Below are 6,674 nucleotides of genomic sequence, written 5' to 3'. Positions count from 1 at the left end.
TGCATGTAATTATTTTTTTCTTTATCACTTTTATAATTCCCTATTTCAACTGTACCTGTAGGATATGTGCTATTTAAGGCTCCAAAAGTGCATGTATTCTCCCAAAACTGTAGCAGGAAGCTACCTCTGGAATGGAAGACTGTGACTGTTCCCTGGAACAATGCTTCCTTCTCCACTGTTAGTCATTCTGTCATGTCTAGAATTAGTTCTGGCAGAGTCCCAGCTTGTAGTCTGTTATGGAGAGGGGGGCATGGTAAACTCAGTTTCATGTGCTGTTGAATAAATAAGAATACATCAAATGATAAACAACACAATGCAATAATTCTAATTAGTATTATTTTACAGAGTATTCTGTTTAATTACAGCTGGAGGGTAAGACTGTTTCATAGCCATAAATTTTAGGGATCCCTGGGTTGCCCTGGTACTCCAAGATATTAAAAAATTGTTCTTTTGGCTGTGAAAATATTGCCAGAGTATTTATGTGTACTTCATACTGTTAATAGAAGTATTTAAAATCAAAACAGAGCAAAAAAAAAAAAATCAAAATTCATTAAAGAAGTCTCAAGCAGGGCTGCAGTTAGTTTTTTCATTTTTCTTCCTAGTTAATTATAATATATATAGGCTTCTGCAAATCACTGTATAGAAACTTTCTCTTGAAATGTTTCACTTTTTCAGGAAACTTAGCAACTCCAGCCTTGAATCTGTAAGTTCCCACCAATCTTACTGGGCCAATGTCATGGCCCAGTAAAAGTAAAGATTGTCAATTAATAGAGAATCCCTATTTAAATTATTTACTTTTTGTACAATGCACTTATAATTCCATGTAAATAATTTTAGAGGAATTTTACCTACCTAATTCTTTAATCTGTTAAATTAATTATTCAGTGATTATCTAATTAAAAACTACCCCAACAAACCAAACCACAAACTTAAACACAAACTCAGTCATGTACAAAGAGTGGAAGCAATATCTGCAAAACCCTTGCATCACTCTGCAGGGTGTAATTTTTAGAAATGCCCTGAAATTATTTCAGGAGCACAAGTTTCCATGGAAGACTTAAGCATATGCAAGAGTAATAGCTTCAAAATGTATTAAATATTTCAATCTTACTGAAATATAACAGAAATAGCACTTTTGATGCAAGACCTGTTGCATTCATGAGACTTTACATAATCTTTTGGAAACTTTTCTCTGTGATTTTCATGTAGGACTGGAGTCAAGAAGTTGTGAGAGGAAAATTAGATTCAGGGCACAGTATCCTTCTTTCCTGTGCATCTCCTACAATCCCTTGCATAAGTGCAAAGTATGTATAAAGTACAAGAAAATTAGGATGGGAATGAGATAACAACTTTCTGCAGAGTCATTTACAATATTTCTGAGAAAGACACCAACATCTAATATATAAAATAATATTTATTATTGACCCTAGCAATAGACTCAAAGAAATTTACTCCAAGTCCAGACTACAGGATTCAAATTACCTGAAAAATCAAATTTTGCAGGTCTGAAGGGAGGGAATCTCCAGTAACTCCAATAAATTAGGAGGTTTTTTTCCCCAATGATTTCCAATGCATTAGTACAGTGCTTTAGTATTTTTTATTACTTTTCTAGTTTTCAGACTAGGTTTCCAACAACCTGCACTGGATTTTCTTTTGGAGTATTATGATGTAGCACTTCTGAAATATATAGAGATAAGCTAAGCTTGGGATATTTAAGAAGGAAATTCTGTAACATTAGAAAAAATTACACAACCGCCTTTTCTCTGGCACCTTGTTTTCCCAGTGTGTGGCACTTCCTTGGCCTAGGAAATAGTAGGAACTATATAATTTGGGATATTCATTCCAGTACATCAGTCACAAACATATCAGAATCTTGCATGAGGAGCACCAAAAGCAATTTTCAAATGACTGTAGGATACAGTGCTGATACAGAGCAGCTACACCAGACATCCTGTTCCCTCAAGTGGAGATTTCTTTCCCATTGTTTTTTGTTTCTGCGGGATCTGTAAAAATGGTGCTGGCAAATCTGCAAACAAAGAATTACTGTAATCCAATCTGAACACAACAAAAAACCCCAATCTGACTGTAAGAAGGCATTTCCTAAATCCTCTGGGGTTGAGCAAGATGTAATCCTTGTTATTTTTGTCAGATGACAACAAGCTGTTTTAAAATGCAATTGCAATGAGATAGTGGCTGGCAAAGTTGGAATGGGTGCATTTGTTTTTGAATCCTTGCATAACATAGTGAGGCACTGCTTTTAGGCAATGGTAACTACAGGCACTGAGAATCTTCAGGTTTTTCTTCCTTATATTTTCCAGCAAAAGGGCCTTGTATGACTTGATTTGTGTGAGCTGCTTTATTTCAGTGGAACCTCTCTCCTTTTACCAGCCCAATATGTAAAATAGAATTATCTGATATAAAAGTAAGCCCACAATGTCTTGCTGTCATTGGCATCTACAAAGCTGGAGAAATGTATATATGAGTTATTGTGAATGGATTCTGGGGAAAGCATGTACATGAGAGAGGAGAAAGAGGAGAGGAGCATAGCAAAGAGGTTGGAGCAAAAATGCTTTCAGCACGAGCCATCAAAATTAAAATGATTGAATTCATACTCAGACTAAAGCAGCACGTTCAGGTCCATTGATATTCAGTGAGCCACCATTGCAAGGCAGACCATTGTTATTACCTGCAGAGCTGGGATGATTAAGACTTTATCTAAAGTGACCAGGAAGGCACTTTCTGCAGCATAGGCTTGATACCTGGTCTTGCATAGAGTACAAAGAGGAGGCTGAACCTCATCTATTCCTTCATATATGAAAAATTCAAAACCAGAACATTTGTGGAACAATTACATATCCTTATTTTTCACATAATCACATTTTTTTTATGAATAAGAGTTTTTGTGTTTGGTTTTGAGGTTGTTGGTTGGGGTTGGTTTGTTTGGTTTTGATATGGGTTTTTGGGGCCTGGTTTTTGTTTGGTGGGTGGTTATTTTTGGCTTGTTTTATTTTTTGTGGGGTTTTTTTTCTTTGTGTTTTTTGGAGGGGTTTTGAGTGCAAGCATTTAATTTAGAGAAGCAGTCATGAAGGGATGTTAGTAAGTCTGTGTTTCCACAATCAGATTGCTTATAAGGCCTTTCTGCTCTTCCACTCCAACCCCCTCATCTTCTGCCCTTCTCTTAAAATCTAAAAAGAATATGCTTCTATTTTAGGTTTTTAGGTTTGTAATTCTCTGCCCCTGACCCATCCTTTTATAAATTTTTTCTTTTTCTGTTAGGGATAACAAAATCAAGAGGTAGTGTTTGGAATGGCTTATCAGTGTAGTAGTTCTGAAGTTGTGACTGAAATACAGACAAGAAGTTCTGTAGTGTGTTGTCTGCAGCTTTGTCATCACTGCCTAATGGGTATTACAGCAAACTAAGAAAGACATTTATAGCTTCATGGAAGGAGACTGCAACACATTTGGTGTAAATGTGTACAGGTTAATGAAAGCTTAATTGTAGTAAATGGAGAGAACATTTGCAGCCTTTGCTGGAGGAAATGAATTAGAAATGACCAGCTCAAGGAGGCCATAAAGAAAACAATCAATAGTATTAAAATGGAGAAAATGGCTTGTTCTGATTCTTAAAAGAGCAAAAAAGAAAAAGTGTTATGTTAGTGTTGGAAATGACATACTAGTTAGATGATAAATTGTGTTTTCAAATTTTATAATGGACAGCAAGATTGAAAAGTCCTCATTTAGTTTCAAATTTTTGACCCAAAGATTTCAGTTCAGCAGGTGTATCAGTGACCCATAGTGATCTAATTTAAGTGTTATTAGAATTACAGTACTGTAATGTGGGGGTATAAATAATGTAAGAAAAAGATCAATTACAGCAATTAACCATGGCATGCACCACCAAAAAAAAAAAAAATCACCCTACAGCAACTTAGAATTCAATGAAGTAGCAGAGAAATGACTGAGTTCTCAAAACCTGGTACTGTACTCCTGCAGAGGAGAAGAAACCTTGATAGATTTAAATCAAAGAGATCAAAAAGAATATTTTGTGACCAAAGAGAAAGAGGCATGAAAGAATTAAAGGAAGGCATTGGGCAAGAAGAAAGTTAAAATCTGTGGAAAATGTAATAATATTTTTTGAGACTAAAGTAATAACGTGCAGATTTCGAATTGGAGACCTCTTAATGCAAAGGTAAGACTACATAAGCCAAATGTAATGCAAGACTGTGAATGTGTCTGACGTTTCTGGTGATTATGGTGCAGTGAAAGTAAATACTGTCTGAAAAGAACTGAACTCTATGAGAATAATAATTATACATAAATGGAGAGAGGCTCCAGCCAAAGTTAGAAATCTCACAGACAACCTTCAGATCAGGTTTGGTTTTGTTGCTTGCAAACTCTGTCACAAGAGATGGTGTCTACTAAACTCCAGAAAGTTTCCTACTTTCTTGTAAAGCAGGTCTTAAGAACAGTCAGACTGGTACCTGCTAATGATGACAAAAGATAAACAGAAAATAAAATTGCCTACATCACTTTGTCTGGAGACAAATCAGAATTAATTCAAGGAGTACAACCTCCTTCTTTTCCATGGAATCAGGAAACTTCATGTGAATGCTGATATGATGACCATTATAGTGTTTCAAAAGGTCCCTCAGTGGATGGTTCTTGTGCCTGCTTTAATCAGGTCTCAATAACAGAATGGTTAAAAAATTCCTTGTGTGCTAGTTGAGGATGTGTTGCACTTATCCTCCTGCCCTCTTGATCTGTGTTGGAATTTCACTGAGCCAGCATGGCAAAAGTAAGGTTTAGGGAACAGATCTGTGATAGGAGACTGTGGGAAATGAAAAGTGTGCTCCAAAGTCACATTAGGCATTCCAAACAAAACTACTGTTTTGGGACTAGGGCAAGGACAAAATAAAAATTAATATGGTAATAAGATGTTCCAGTGAATTCACTATGTGTGCTGAATGCAGCTGGTTAATACTCTGTGGAAACACATTAAGTGGTGCTTTAGACAGCAAGAAAACCATGATGCAGAATGTATATTAAATAATGAGGGAAGAGATGTATGGACAGACACTCTCTTGTATTGGGGATAGTGGTGGTAAAGACAGGGAACCAGACTTTTGTGTGTGGCAGTGTAGGGGGATAGAATATAAAAAAATAAAGGTAGTATAGAAAGTAATTTTGCCCCTAAGGAGTTGCAGCTGGGCCAATTATCAAAGATCAGGAGCAGGCCTGACTTTAACAGGCCACAGCTGTAAGCAATGAGAAGAAGATGCTATAAAAGAGTGGGGTGGCTGGGTGAGAGGGGAGCTGGAGTCAGTGGCTGCTTTGTGAAGAAGAGAGAGTCAGTGCTTGGAGGAGCTGCCCACAAGAAACACCAAGAAGGTATGGAACTTTTGTGATAAGGAGACAACAGTGTGGAACCCCTGCAATATCATGACAACATGGCAGGAAGGGCAAAACATGAAATACTGATTTGCAGGTGCTGGTGTGTTTTTATTGCTCTTATTCCATTCTTGTAATGCCAGTGCCAAGGCTAACAGAAAAATTTTATGCTGCCTGGGTACAAAGTGGGATCTAATCCTTCCACACAGGTGTCTGTTTGGCCAGGCCCTTCATTTCCTTACCGTCCAAAAAATAAAAGACACACTTGGAGAAGTTTGTAAGTTTTAATGAAAGGAAGTGAGCTAGGCTTTAGTACACAAGAATATCTGAAAAATACAGAGCTGCTACCCAGAAACATTATTTCAGTGGAGTTACTCAAGTGTGCTAGAAGACCTGTTTTTATTTAAGTGCTGTTATGGGTTGAGGTTAAAACCAATAAGCTTTAATATCTTCGAACAATGCTATTAAGGTCAGACTGCTCTAAGTTACATAAGATTCCTCCCCTGATGATGTTTTTGCCCTTGTTTCCTCTATTACATTTTTGGCATCTCATCTGCCTGTGGGCCTTTTCCTAATTTTTCCCTAACTGAGATCATTAGGGTTGACAATTTTTTATAATAAAACTCACAATTATGGACTATTTTTCTTAACTTTTCTTAAGGTCTTAGAGAAATGGGATGACTTGAAAACCTTGCTTTCTCTTAAAAAACCTGAATAATTGACATTTTAGCCTTGATGACTTCAAAATGAGTTTTTAAATTGTAAGGTAGAAGTTCGATAACTGTAGAAATCAATACACCCATTTTTAAAGGTGCTGAAATTTTTATGCCAGTAGCATGATAATTTTGGGGTTTATGCATTTCAAGGTAAGCAATGTTATTTTCTCTAAATGTTTTACATATGGAAGACCTCCATGGAATAAAACTGTGTATTTCCTTTGCAATAGGTGTTTGAGCAGGTGTGGTCTGCACAAATTCTCTCTGTGTAACATTTTGTGGATGCATCATATACTGGAATCTCTAAGAAATTGTAGATTTGATTTTTGGAGCAGTGTCCAAAGAGAAATGGTGCAGTTATTCATATTTGCTTTTACGAGAAGTTGTGTTCCAAATTTTGGATTTCAGGGTTAAAGTAGTAAAGAACATCTCTTGGCATCTGTTCCTTGCCAAGGAGCATTATTTCATATTTGCAGTACTAATTTTTGTTACAACCTTGTGTAGCAATAGGTTTCAACACTGGCCTCTAGGTCTTGGAAGGAAAGACTCCTTATGTCTGTGTTGCACAGA

Source organism: Agelaius tricolor, unplaced genomic scaffold (assembly GCF_023055355.1).
Source record: "Agelaius tricolor isolate 1412-34295 unplaced genomic scaffold, bAgeTri1.0.p SCAF_13, whole genome shotgun sequence".
Classification (NCBI taxonomy): Eukaryota; Metazoa; Chordata; class Aves; order Passeriformes; family Icteridae; genus Agelaius; species Agelaius tricolor.
Note: the sequence above shows the minus strand (reverse complement) of the source record.